Source organism: Gymnogyps californianus, chromosome 6 (assembly GCF_018139145.2).
Source record: "Gymnogyps californianus isolate 813 chromosome 6, ASM1813914v2, whole genome shotgun sequence".
NCBI classification, from domain to species: Eukaryota; Metazoa; Chordata; class Aves; order Accipitriformes; family Cathartidae; genus Gymnogyps; species Gymnogyps californianus.
Window position 1 is genome coordinate 30,531 of NC_059476.1, and position 14,114 is coordinate 44,644.

At 54.8% G+C, this 14,114-nt stretch overlaps 1 long non-coding RNA gene across 3 annotated transcripts; it reads right to left on the reverse strand.

The window, feature by feature from the left end:
• Positions 1–2,808: 2,808 nt before the first annotated feature.
• Positions 2,809–11,899, reverse strand: LOC127017748 (uncharacterized). Of its 3 annotated transcripts, none has more exons than XR_007766641.1 (3): positions 11,867–11,899; positions 7,021–7,133; positions 2,809–3,046 (listed from the first exon to the last, which is right to left on the reverse strand). It is a non-coding gene; the product is annotated as an uncharacterized LOC127017748 (long non-coding RNA). The 3 variants fall into 3 exon arrangements; XR_007766640.1 differs by lacking the exon at positions 11,867–11,899 and adding an exon at positions 8,004–8,038; XR_007766639.1 differs by lacking the exon at positions 11,867–11,899 and adding an exon at positions 7,236–7,548.
• Between the last annotated feature and the right edge of the window lie 2,215 nt (positions 11,900–14,114).

Consider the following 14,114-nt stretch of genomic DNA (forward strand, 5'->3'; position numbering starts at 1 on the left):
AGGACAGAGAAAGATAAGGGACAGGGAAAAATTCTACAGTGATAGGGGAAAAGAAACATAGGCAAGAAATAAAAGATAGAAAGAGGGAGCCAGATAGAGGTAGACGTGGAAAGAAAATTTCAAAACGCGACAGGGTACAAGAAACATAGACAAGAACTAACAAATAGGGACAGGGAGATAGAAGAAGGGAGATAGAGAAAGAAAGTGTAAAAAGTGACAGGGTACAGGACAGAGAGGCAAGAATTAAGAATTAGAGACAGGGAGATGGACAGAGGGAGATGTAGAAGGAAACTTGTGAAAGTGACAGGATACAAGAATCATAGACAAGAATTAAAAAATAGGTACACGGAGCTGCATAGAGGGAGACGTAGGAAGAAAATTTGAAAAGCCACGAGGTACAAGAAATACAAGCAAGAAATTAAAATTAGGTCAGGGACACCGAGAGGGAAAGGTAGCAAGAAAATTTAAAAAGCGACTGCGTTCAAGAAACATATTGTCTTGGTTTCAGCTGGGATAGAGTTAATTTTCTTCTTAGTAGCTGGTACAGTGCTAAGTAGTGCTTATCTTAAGGATTTTCAGTTTCCCGTGCTCTGCCAGCAAGCAGGTGCACAAGAAGCTGGGAGGGAGCATGGCCAGGACAGCTGACCTGAACTAGCCAAAGGGCTATTCCATACCATAGAATGTCATGCCCAGTATAGAAATGGGGGGGAGTTGGCCAGGAGGGGCGGATCACTGCTTGGGCATCAGTCAGCAGGTGGTGAGCATTATGCATCACTTGTCTTTTCTTTTTTTGTTGTTGTTATATTCCTTTTCATTACAATTATTATTATTAGTTAGTATTATATTTTATTTTACTTTAGTTATTAAACTGTTTTTATCTTAACCCATGAGTTTTACCTTTTTTTCTGGTCCTCCTCTCTATCCCACAGGAAGGGGGAAGCAGCTGCGTGATGCTTAGTTGCTGGCTGGGGTTAAACCACGACACAGATGCAAAAATTTAAAAAATAGGGATGGAGAGGTAGAAGAAAAGTTTCAAAAGCGATGGGGTACAAGAAACATAGGCACGAATTAAAAAATAGTGACAGGGAGCCTGACAGAAGGAAACTGTGGTGAGTTGACCTTGGCTGGCTGCTGGGTACCCACCAAAGCCGCTCTATCACTCCCCCTCCTCAACAAGATGGGGGGAGAAAATACAAAGACAAAGCTTGTGGGTCGAGATAAGGACAAAGACAACACTCACCAATTACTGTCATAGGCAAAACAGACTTCACTTGGGAAAATTAATTTAATGTATTGTCAATCAAAATCAGAGTAGGATCATGAGAAATAAGAACAAATCTGAAAAACACCTTCCCCTGCCCCTCTCTGTTTTCCTGGGCTCATCTTCACTCCTGACTTCTCCACCTCCTCCCCCTGAGCAGCGCAGGGGGACAGGGAGCAGGGATTGCAGTCAGTTCATCACATGTTGTCTCTGCCACTCCTCCTCCTCACACTGTTCTTCTGCTCCAGTGTGGGGTCCCTCCCATGGGGCCACAGGTCCTGCCAGCAAGCCTGCTCCAGCATGGGCTCCTCTCCGTGGGGCCACAGCTGCTGCCAGGAGTGTGCACAAGCACAGGCTCTCCATGGGGTCACAGCTTCCTTCAGGCACATCCCCCTGCTCCAGCATGGGGTCCTCCACAGGCTGCAGGTGGATGTCTGCTCCACCATGGACCTCCATGGGCTGCAGGGGGACAGCCTGCCTCACCATGGTCTTCCCCACGGGCTGCAGGGGAATCTCTGCCTTGGTGCCTGGAGCACCCCCTCCTCCTCCTTCACTGACCTTGGTGTCTGCAGGGCTGTTTCACACTCACATTTTCTCTGTCACAGCTTCTGCGCAGCATTTTTTAGCCCTTCTTAAATATGTCATCACAGAGGTGCTACCAGCATTGCTGATGGGCTCAGCTTTGACCAGCAGCGGATCTGTCTTGGAGCTGGCTGGGACTGGCTGTGCCCAACATGGGGGCAACTCCTGGTGTCTTCTCACAGAAGCCACCCCTGCAGCCCCTGCCTCCACCCCCAGCTAACAAAACTTTGCCACTTAATACAACAGCAATCGGCTGTGGGGCAGAGAGGGGGGGTTTGAAAAATAGGGAAAGGGAGCCACAGAGAGAGAGGCAGAGGGAAAAAAATATAGCAATGGGCTACAGGACAGAGAACCAGACAGCCTGCTTGCAGCCAGAGAGAGAAGTATGTGAAACAACTCTGCAGACACCAAGGTCAGTGAAGAAGGAGGGGGAGGAGGTGCTCCAGGCACTGGAGCAGAGCCCCCAGCACAGCCCCACCTGCCGTAGTGCGGCTCTGGGCAGCCCCCGCCACGTCCCCGCCGCCTGCCTCTGGCTCCAGGCAGCCCCTCCGCCCAGCACCAGGCAGCCCTCGCTGCTGGCTCCGACACGGCATGGCACCCCCATGCCTCCGACACAGACCCCACCAGCACCACCACCCTACTCAGGGCTTTCCCCGACACCCACCGGTCAATCGTGCAGCCCTGCTCACCTTCTCCGTCAGTGCAGCCGCAGCCACAGCCTGGCAACACTCAGCAACCGCTCCGCTCTTCCCTTGGCTCGCACCAGCCCCTCCACCAGCAGCCACCCCTTTACAGGGAGGGGCCGTCACCATCAGCCTCACTGCCTGCACCGGGGACTCCAGCCCCGGCCCACAGCTGGAGCCCAGCACAAACAGGGGGCCATCACCCAACGCCCACAGCGCATCACCTCCTCCCCTGGGCTCCATCGCAGCCCGGTGCAAAGGAAGAGCAAACGCAGCCAGAAGAGCAAAGGAGACAGCGAGCGTTTATTCAGTCATGCATGTACCAAGTCCTGGGAGCGAGTCTGCTCCAGGGCTCAGGGCCCCCAGCGCTCCCCCTGCCCCTGGGACACCTCAGCAGTCGTTTCCGGAGCTGCGCTTGTCAGTCCAGTGGGCAATGGATAGTCGGTCGGTCGGCTCCTGGAGCGATGGGCTGCTGGGCAGAGGCGGAGGCTGCCAAAAATGAGGAGCAGGGCGCAGGACACTAGAAGAGAGGAGAAAAGTGGCAGCCAGCTGGACAGCGGGGGTGTAGCGAGAAAGCATGAGGCAGGGAACGCGACAGATGGAGAAAGGAGCAGCAGGGAGAGAGGAAGAGAGGCAGCAGAAAGAGGGAGAGGGAGCAGGACAGAGACCAACAAAGAAGGACGGGGAGCGGGATGGAGATGCAGAAAAAAACTAGGATGGACAGCACAACAGAAAGGGAGGAAAAAAGAACAGGGGCAGGGAGCCGGCCCGAGAGAGATGGAGAAAGACAAAAAAAGCAACAAAGAACAGGGCAGAGAGGGAAGAATGAAACAACAGGGACAGTGAGCCGGGACAGCAAAGGATGGAGAGAAGGGGTGGCGGGGGGAACAACACAAAACAAACCACATAATTCTTCCTTCTGCCTTGTAGTTAAGAAATAGGGACAGGGAGCCAGAAAAAAAAAAGAGAGCTGGAGAGCAAAAAGAATAGCAATGCATACAGAAAGAAGAGGGGCAGAATTCTAAAATAGGGTAATCGGGGAGCCAGAGACAGTGAGATGGAGAAAGGACAAAAGCAACGGGCTACAGGGCGGAGAGGGAAGAATTAATGAATAGGGACAGAGAGCCGGCGAGAGAGACGGAGAAAGGCAAAAGATCACACAGGCTATGGGGCAGAGAGGGAGGAATTAAAAAACCAGGGACAGGAAGCCAGACAGAGACATGGAGAAAGAAAGGAAAAAAAGCAGCGATGGGCTCCAAGATGGATGGGGAGGAAATAAAAAAATAGCAGCAGGGAGCCAGACAAAGAGAGATGGAAAAAGACAAACAAATAGCCTGGGGCTACACGACAGAGAATGTGGAATTAAACATAGAGAGAGGGAGCCGGACAGAGAGACAGACCAGGGGAAAAATCCAGAGAGGCTATGGGGGGCAGAGGGAGGAATTAAAAACTGAGGACAGGGAGGTGAACAGAGAGAGACGAAGATCACAGGGAGTAGCGGTGGGTGCAGGAAGAAGAGGTAGGAATTAATAAATGGCGGCAGTGAGATGAACAGAGAGGGACGGAGAAAGGCACAAATAGCAGCAGGGTACAGGGCAGAGAGGAAGAATTAAAAAATGGGGGCAGTGAGACGGACATAGAGAGATGGAAAAGAAAAAAGCCATGGGCTACGTGGCGGAGAGGGAGGAATTAAAAAACAGGGATGGGAAGCAAGAAGGAGCAAGATGGAGAACGGGGGGAGGGGACACCCGAGGGGCAACGGGACAGGGAGGGAGGAATTAAAAGTGAGGGATGGGGAGCTGGGAAAGGAGAGGCAGAGAAAGAAACAGAATCGCAACGTGCTACAGGGCCAAGAAGGAAGAAACTGAGGGACAGGGAGCTGGACAGGGAGAGCCAGAGAAAGAAAAAATACCAACGGGCTACAGGACAGAAAGGGAGGAATGAAAAAATAAGGATCTGGAGCTGGGGAGAGAGAGAAGGAGACATGAGAAATAGCCAGGGGCAACAGGGTAGAGAGAGGGAGGGAGGAAGGAAAAAACAGGGATCCAGAGCCGGACAGAGAGACGGCAAAAGAAAATTATAGCGATGGGCTACAGGGAGGAGAGGGAGGAATGAAAAGATAGGGACGAGGAGCCAGACACTGAGTGATGCATATAGAAAGTATGGCAACAGCTAGAGGGCAGAGAGGGAGGAATTAAAACATAGGGACAGGGAGCCAGAGAGGGGGAGGGAGACAGATAAAGACGGGGGAAAACCAGAAAGCCAGGCTACAGGGAAGAGAAGGAGGAATTAAAAAATTGGGATCCAGAGCTGGACAGAGAGACGGAGAAAAAAGTAAAATCGCCATGGGCTAAAGGGCCCAGAAGGAAGAAGATGAAAAAATTGGGAGTGGGAGACGGCCAGAGAGAGACAGAGAAAGCAAAAACCGTGATGGGCTCCAAGACAGAGAGGGAGGAATTTCAAAAAGGAAGGGGCCAGGAGCTGTACAGAGAGAAATGGAGAAAGGGAAGAGGGCGACGGGCCGCAGGGCAGCGAGGGAAGAATTAAAAAGTAGGGACAGGGAGCCAGTCTGAGAGCGATGGAGAAAGGAAAAAAAAAACCTGTGACAGGCTACAGGGCAGAGAGGGAGTGATTAAAGACTCGGGACAGGAAGCAGGACAGAGAATGGAAAAATAGCAACAGGCTGTAGGGCAGAGAGGGAGGAATTAAAAAACGGGGACAGGGAGCCGGACAGCGAGAGATGAAGAAAGACAAATAATAGCATTGGGCTACAGGGCCGAGAGGGAGAAACTGAAAAATAGGGACAAAGAGCCGGAAAAAGGAGAGACAAAGAAAGAACAAATTGCAATAGGCCACAGGACAAAGAAGGAGGAATTAAAAAACTGGGACTGGGAGCAATCCACAGAGGGACACTGGGGAACAAAAATTTAAACGCGTACAGGGCAGAGAGGAAGGAATTAAAAAAAATAAGTAAAGAGAGGGACAGGGAGCCAGACAGAGAGCGACGGAGAAAGGGGGGAGGGGGAAACTGGGATAGGCTAGAGGACAGAGAGAGAGCAACTAAAGGCTCAGGACAGGGAGCGGGACAGAGAACAGAAAAATAGCAACGGGCAGCAGGGCAGACATGGAGGAATTAAAAAAAAATAAGTAAAGACACAGACAGGGAGCCAGACGGAGAGAGACAGAAAGAAAAAACAGCGATTGGCTACAAGACAGGTAGGGAGGAATTAAAAATTCCTGGCAAGGAGCCAGACAGGGAGAGACAGCGAAAGAAATGAAATCGCAACGTGGCACAGGACCGAGAAGGACGAAATTGAAAAACAAGGCCTGGGAACTGGAAAGAGAGAGCCAGAGAAAGAAAAAACTACCAATGGGCTCTAGGGCAGAGAGGAAGGAATGAAAAAACAGGGCTGGGGAGCCAGAGAGAGAGAGAGAGAGAAATAAGAGGGGGAAAGCAACAGGCCACAGGGTACAGAGGGAGGAAGTAAAAGCAAGGGGCCGCGAACTGGACAAAGAGAGGCAGAGAAAGAGACCTTCAGAAGTGATGGGATACAGGGCAGAGAGAGAGGAATTTAAAAAAATCCGGCTCTTGAGCCGGACCAAGAGAGATGGAGAAAATAAAAAATGGTGACGGGTAACAGGGCAGAGAGGGAGGAATTAAAAACCAACGACAGGGAGCTGGACAGAGAGACTGAGAAGGGAAAATGTCCCGACAGGCTTCCAGAGAGAGGGGGAGGAATTAAAAATTAGAGACAGGGAGTCGGACAGAGAGAGATGGAGAAAGGGAAAAAAACTGCGGCAGGCTACCGGGCAAAGAAGGAGAGTTTAAAAATGGGGACAGTGAGATGGACAGAGAGGGAGGGACACAGGAAAGAAGTGACGGGTGACGTGGCAGAGAGGGTGGAATGAAGAAAGAGGGACAGGGAGCTAGACAAACCGAGACGGGGAAAGAAAAATATAGCAGTGGGCTAGGGGCAGAGAGGGAAGACTTAGAAAAAACAGGGACAGGGAGCAAGACAGTGAGATGGAGAAAGGTAAAAATAGCAACAGGCAACAGGACAGAGAGGGAGTTCAAATGAGGGGCAGGGAGCAGGATAAAGAGAGACGGAGAAAGAAATAGACTCATGATGTGCTACAGAGCTGAGAAGGAAGACCTTGAACAACAGGGACAGGGAGCCGGACAGAGAGAGCCAGAGACAGCAAAAATACCAACGGGCTACAGGACAGAGAGGGAGGAATGTGAAAATAGTGGCCGGGAGCCGGACAGAGAGAGACAGAGAAGGATAAAATAGCCACAGGCTACAGGGCTGAGAGAGGGAGGACCTAAAAGATGGGGACAGGGAGCTGCTCAGAGCGACATGGAGAAAGGAGGTACAGGGGAGGGGGGGAAAAAAAAATCGCAGCAGCATGGGGAAGAGAGGGGTACAGGGGAGGGGCAGGGAGGGACCAGGATGCAGAAGAGGGGAGACAGGGCCCCAAGGGCCCGGGACTCACCACAGCTCTCGCTGCTCTTGGCGCTGCTGGGAGAATTTGCCAGTTCAGACGCTTCTTTCTCCTTCTCTCCTCCCCTCCTCTTCTGTAACTCCGGTTGCTTGGCTGTCCTCCACCTAAGAGAATACGTGGGTGTCTTACAAGATGAGGCTTCCTAGACACGTAGCCTCGCTCACGCATGCACTACGCGGCCGTACCGTGCCGTTGGTGATACATACAGACCCTGTGGTGCACGCTGGTGGTCTGACCTGCCGAGAACTACAAAGGGGTATCCTTCCTCACCCAGAGAGACAGGCTCTCTCTTGCCTGTAGCGGGAGGCAGCTCCTGGCCAGATGGCCTTTGATTTCTTCTTCTTTACCCTTAATCTGGCCTCTCTAGCTTCAGCTGCGGCAGTACCTGTCCACAGGCAGTAAGTGCTCCCTTTTTGCCCCCACGCTGCGAGGAGAGTGAGGCCAGGCAGAGACAACCCACTCAAGCCTGAGGCGGGTGCAGTGAACGGTATCCCCAGGGAAGAAAAAGACAACTGCATCCTCAGCACGGCCTCTTGGTAGAGGGAAAGAAGAAGCAGTGACCATTATTACCATAGCACGCCCCTGGCCGGAGCCCCTCTTTCTGCAGGGGCTTCTGGAGATGCATCGAGGGCCAGCTTGCTGACTTCACGACAGGGCTTGGGGGCAGCCTGGGGCTACGGGACAGGCTTCAGGGGAGGCGCTGGAGCTGGGGGCAGCTGCACGGGGCGAGCGAGGCCGGGGGAGGCTCAGGGGAGCTCTGGTGAGTTGGGGAGGTGAGCGGCGTCTGTGCCTGGGGGGTGCCCGCCTCCTTCCCCTCTTCCCTTCTGTCAGCTCCCGGGTAACTCCTTGGGGCTGCCCTGACCCGGCTCGCCTCCAACGGACCGGGAGCCTGCCGCAGCGGGCAGTCTGAAGCTTCCCCTCCCGCCGCCAGCGGGCAGGAGACACCCCTGCACCCACCAAAGGGACTCGCTCACCTCACCGGTGGCCCCGGCCATCACCCGGCGCCGGGACTGAAGCCCGGCGCGCCGCCATGCTGTTCCCGGGAACCGCGCATGCGCCAGCCGCCGACGGCGCGCCGGAGGGGCCAGACCCGGCGCGCGAACGCCGGGCTGCAGTACCGCGCTGCGGCCACCAGGCGGCAGCAGCAGCGAGCGCCCGGCGGGCGGCGCTCGCCCCGGGGCGGCACCGGCGCTGCAGTGCCGCGCTTTGCGCGCCGAGCGCCCGCCGGCACCGCGCACGGGGGGCAGCAGCGGCATTTCTTTACCGGGAGGCAGCAACGAGCGCGGCGGCATCACCCTGCAGGCACCGCAGTATCGCATTGCCGTTACCGGCAGACGTTAGTGTGGAGCACGGGGCTGCCACCGCGCATGCGCGAGTCCCGAGACGCAGTACCCAATTTTGGTCGCCGGGTGGCAGCAGCGAGCGCTGGAAAGCGCGCCACCGCGCATGCGCGTTGCCCGAGCTGCAGTACCCAATTTTGGTCACCGGGTGGCAGCTGCGAGCCCTGGAAAGCGCGCCACCGCGCATGCGCGGCTCCCCAGCTGCAGTACTTAGTAGTGGTCGCCGGGTGGCAGCAGCGAGCGCGGTAAAGCGCGCCACCGCGCATGCGCGTTGCCCGAGCTGCAGTACCCAATTTTGGTCGCCAGGTGGCAGCAGCGAGCGCTGGAAAGCGCGCCATCGCGCATGCGCGGCTCCCTAGCTGCAGTACCCAATTTTGGTCGCCGGGCGGCAGCAGCGAGCGCTGCAAAGCGCGCCACCGCGCATGCGCGGCTCCCCAGCTGCAGTACTTAGTAGTGGTCGCCGGGTGGCAGCAGCGAACGCGGTAAAGCGCGCCACCGCGCATGCGCGTTGCCCGAGCTGCAGTACCCAATTTTGGTCGCCGGGCGGCAGCAGTGAGCGCTGCAAAGCGCGCCACCGCGCATGCGCGGCTCCCGAGCTGCAGTACTTAGTAGTGGTCACCGGGTGGCAGCAGCGAGCGCGGTAAAGCGCGCCACCGCGCACGCGCATTGCCCGAGCTGCAGAACCCAATCTTGGTCGCTGGGCGGCAGCCACGAGCGCGGCAAAGCGCGCCATCGCGCATGCGCGGCTCCCCAGCTGCAGTACCGCCCGTCGCCGCCGGGCGGCAGCACGCGCTCACGTTTCCTGTCCCCAGCATCGGCCGGGTGAGACACGAGCGGTGCCTCAGCCCAGCGTGCGCCGTCCGGAGATCGCAACTGCTCACTGGGGCTGCAGGGCTTACATTTCTCTGCCCTTTTCCCCCTCGCAGCCCAGACAGTAATATTCATTGCCTCTTGTACCAAAAAGCGTCCAAGGGGCTCAAGCATTTCAGTCCTTTGTGTCCGACTGCTTTAAAAGTCGGGTGGTTGTTTCTGTTCGTGCCTCCCACCCCATTACCCCGGAGTAAGGCCCAGGGATTGCTGTATCGGTCTGCGTGTGGCATCAGGGTTGTGGGAGTGACAGCAGCGAGCCAACAGATGCTGGTGAGAGATTTTAAAAAATAAGGCAACACAGATGACATCCTGAAGGCAGAAAAGAGACTGAAAGCTGCTTTGTGTGACAGGGGCAGCTATGTTTAGGAGGAAACAGTGCATCCGAGCTGACCAGATGCAAGTGGCTGATGTGCAAATGAGTGATAGGCTGGTGATCCCTGGGCTTTGTTGTGTTGTTTGCACCTTTCCTCACCTCTGTGCTATCAGTACTCTGCTCTCCTAATCCTGCATACACACAAGGCTTCCTGCGCAGGTCTTGTCACTTAGATAAGACACACTGCATGACGTTACTTACCACCCTGCCCTCCAGCATGCAAAGTAATTAGACATGAAGCAGGGAAAACAAAGAGACATGTTGGTATATTAGATGTCCTTAGCAGATGACCGTAGAGCTCTGGAGGTTTCATCTTCGCTCTGTACAGGAGCGTAGCTCTGCACTCCTTGCTGCTCCTGCCAGCAAGCATCGCAGTTGCACTTTGCTGCCTGCAACATGCAGTACTTGGTAGGCTGGGTGGGCTGTTCTGCCAATGTGTCGGGTGAGCAGCTCAGTTCCTTTGGTTGCCTAATTCGCCTCCTTAAAACAAACATTTCACCACTCAGTTTCTTTAATTCAGACCCCTCTAAATATTTCCTGGCCTGCAAGCCATTTTCAGCTAGCAACACACCTGAAATAAAGTGCTGGTAGAAACTGAGCTGTCATCTTGCTTTGATGTCAAAAGGCTTTTGTAACTTGAACTCCTGATTGTTTTGGCATCAAGACTGCAAGGCAAGAAATATGCCTCTACTTGAACAAGCAAGACACCTGCCAAATAGTTGTGCACAGTGAGACATGGCTGCCTGTGACTGACACCTTCTTCTGCTAAAACCAGAGCACAGTTCCCTTGTGAAGAGCCGTTGGCAGTGCAGAATGTACCTCAGCTTTCCCTACACCGGGTCCCCAGAGAACAGCGTCTTAGTCTGACTGCAGTGTGCAGCAGCCTGTTGTCATCCCAGCCCCTTGCCCTTGAGAAAGCGGCTGCCTGTAGCAGCAGCAGAACCACTGCTGCTCAAAGCAGAAAGGAATGACTTGGTGTAAAGCTCTCCAGGCTGCCTGTGTCCTGTGCAGAGTCAATGACCTCAGCAGCCTATACACAGGGCAAAGCTAACAACCTGAGGAGTCACAGGGTGCAGCAGTTTCTGCACCAACTGTAATTTCCAGCCTAGCTAGACAGAGTAAGAGGCAAGAGAAAGGGGCCTTGAGAGGCAGAATTGTTGTAGGTTGTGCCGTGGCCGTTTCGCTCTTTGTCTTTGGCGGAGTTACTTCCCAGAGGTTGGGAGACACGTGTTTGCACAGCATGAATACTGCTGCTTACAGAGCAAAAGGCACTATAAAGCAGCAATGAAGAACAAGGATGGTCCATCAAGATGGTAGAAATAACATGGAGAGCCTAAAGCATTAGCCAGGCAGGGCTTGCAACTAACCTTGTGTCGTGGTTTAATCCCAGCCAGCAACTAAGCACCACACAACGGCTCACTCACTCCACGCCCAGTGGGATGGGGGAGAGAATCAGAAGGGCAAAAGTGAGAAAAGTCATGGATTGAGATAAAATCAGTTTAATAATTAAAAAGAAACAACAACAACGATAACTTCTTGTAAGGAAAAGGGGAAAAAATAACAAAGAGAGAAAAATAAAACCCAAGAAAGACAAGGGATACAAATGAAAACAATTCCTCACCACCAACTGCCTGATGCCCAGCCAGCCCCCAAGCAACAGGACTGTTCCAGACAATGGTCTGGAATGTCCCTTTGGTCAGCTGGGGTCAGCTGTCCCAGCTGTGTCCCCTCCCAACTCCTTGTGCACCCCCAGCCTGCTCGCTGGTGGGGTGGGGTGAGGAGCAGAACAGCCCTTGACGCTGTGGAAGCGCTGCTCAGCGCTAACTAACACATCCCTGTGTTATCAACACTGTTTTCAGCATGAATCCACAACACAGGAGGGAGAATGGGGTGGGAGTGGGGTGTGGGGAAGGGGGGGGGGTGTCAGAGTTTGGGGCGGGGGGCAATGGGCAGGTTGAGGGGTGCAGGCAGCGCCCTGGGGGGCTGGAGGCAGAGGGGTTATAGGGAGGCAGTGCGGAATGTGGGGGTGGAGGGGGGGAGAAGAGGGAGGAGGGAGTGGGGGCACGAGACAGGAGGGCAGGGGATGTGGGGGGCATCATGGGAAAAAAACTTGCGTGGGAGAAAAATCTCCTTTGGCTGTCCTCCACCTAAGAGGATACGTGGGTGTCTTACAGCTCTTACGAGGCATGGCTTCCCAGACACGTAGCGTCGCTCGCGCACTACGTGGTCGTACTGCGCTGTTGGTGATGCATACAGACCCTGTGGTGCACGCTGGCGGTCTGACCTGCTGCAGACCACAAAGAGGGATCCTTCCTCACCTGGAGAGGCAGGCTCTCTCTTGCCTGCTGCGGGAGGCAGCTGCCAGCCGGATGCCCTTTGATTTCTTCTTCTTTACCTTTCTCTGGCTTTCCAGCTTCAGCCGCGGCAGCTCCTGTTCACAGCCAGTAAGTGCTCCACCTGTCCCTTTTCGCCCCCACACTGCGAGGAGAGTGAGACCAGGCAGAGAGAACCCACACAAGCCTGAAGCGGGTGCAATCAATGGCATCAGCAGGGGAGGAACAGACAACTGCATCCTCAGTGTGGCCTCTGGGAGAGGGAAAGAAGCAGCAGTGACTGTTATTACTGTAGCTTGCTCCTGGCCGAAGCCTCTCCTTCCACAGGGGCTTCTGGAGACGCCACTCTTTCCCTGCACTGCTGCTAACCGCACCTGCGTTAAGGGAGAATCAAGCACATTCAAAGACCAGCTTGTCACCTTCACGACAGGGCTTGGGGGCAGCCTGGGGCTACGGGACAGGCTTCAGGGGAGGTGCTGGAGCTGGAGGCAGCTGCACGGGGCGAGCGAGACCGGGGGAGGCTCAGGGGGAGCTCTGCCGAGTTGGGGAGGTGACCGGCGCCTACGAGGTGCCGTCTCCTTCCCCGCTTCCCTTCCGTCAGCTCCCGGGCAGCCCGGCTCGCCTCCAGCACACCGGGAGCCTGCCGCAGCGGGCGGTCCGAAGCTTCCCCTCCCGCCACCCCCAGGCGGCCAGCGGGCAGGAGACACCCCCGCACCCGCTGAAGGGGCTCGCTCGCCTCACCGGTGGCCCCGGCCCTCGCTCGCCGCCGGGAACCGCGCCCGTGGGGCGCAGTGGCGTTTGCTTACCGGGAGGCAGCACCTCGCAGGCACCGCAGCACCGCACTGCCGTTACCGGCGGACGACCTGCGGTGCCGCGTTTCGCTCGCCAGACGGCAGCCGTGAGGCCGCGGGCGAGCCGATGGCTGCCCGCGGGCGGACGGCCGCAGGTCCCCGCACGCAGGTGAGGGCCGCCATGAGGAGGCTGCGCTCCCCGGCCTGCTGCACAGACCAACGGGGCCGACTGGCAGCTCCGTGCCGAAAGACTACATCTCCCGGCGTGTCCTGCAGACAGGCCATGACACCCAGGGATTGCTTGCTGGCTGGTAGAGAGAGGCTTCCTAGTGAGCAAAGTTACAATTAATTCTTTAGAAGTCCCAAAAGATGCTGAGCTGAAAAAAAAGCTTGGATCCCTTATGGCTAATTGAGCAAATATCTTTTTTTTTTTTTTTTGCAATTCATGCACTTAAAAATCTCCATGTGTTTTCCAAGGCAGGTATGATTGTGCCTGGAGAGATCTGCGCTCTTGTCACTGCTGCCTGCTGCGTTCTCACAGAATGCTTGCAGGAGGTAGTCCCTCGGGTTTCCTTTGTTTCCCATGAGATTAATAGCTTCTGGTTTACCACAAGCCAGTGTGACATAAATTGTGAAATTGCATGCTGTGCATGCCAAGATGCAATCGTTAAACATGTTCTACCCTCTTTCCACTTCCTCCTCCAGTGTACTTTTTGCCTTGCTGCTGTTGGGAAAGATGCTTCCCAGGCCCCTTCCCTTCCTAATGAGCATGGTCAATCGTGCACCAATTTAAATAGGAACAACCTTCATTTTCTGAAGGTGATTCTATTCTTAAGGAACAAAGAGGCAAGAGGGCTGGGGTCCTTCCCCAGCTCCTAGTGTTCCCAGTCCTGCTGAGTGGTGGCTTCATTGCTCTGGCTGCTGCTTCATCAGCTGCAGCCTGGGGGCACATGCAGAGAATTAATGCAGCCCTACCACAGCTGAGGAGGGGGAAAGGTAGGAACCACTTACCTGAGCCCATGGGATGGCGTATCTCATCAGCTGCTGCTAATGAGGGGACTAAAGGTGCCTTAAACCACCTCCTCTTGGTAAGTTTGGATCTGGAGACCTTATCTTTTCCTGCAGAAGTGGTGAGTAGTTCAGTGGTTGCAAAGTGCGTGAAGTAGCTGCCATGTGGCAAAGGCAAAACCACTTTTATAATGAGAGTTGCACCTGCTAGAGCAGAAGCATCTTTTGATTCCTGCTGGGAATTGTTCCTGAATGCATATTCAGGCCATCTCATCTGTGAGCCTGAGCCAGTGGCACCTACCATCAATGGACAATAAATCTCTCATCTTTGACCTTGGAGGGAATTTGGCAGCTATCCCTGCATGAGAGG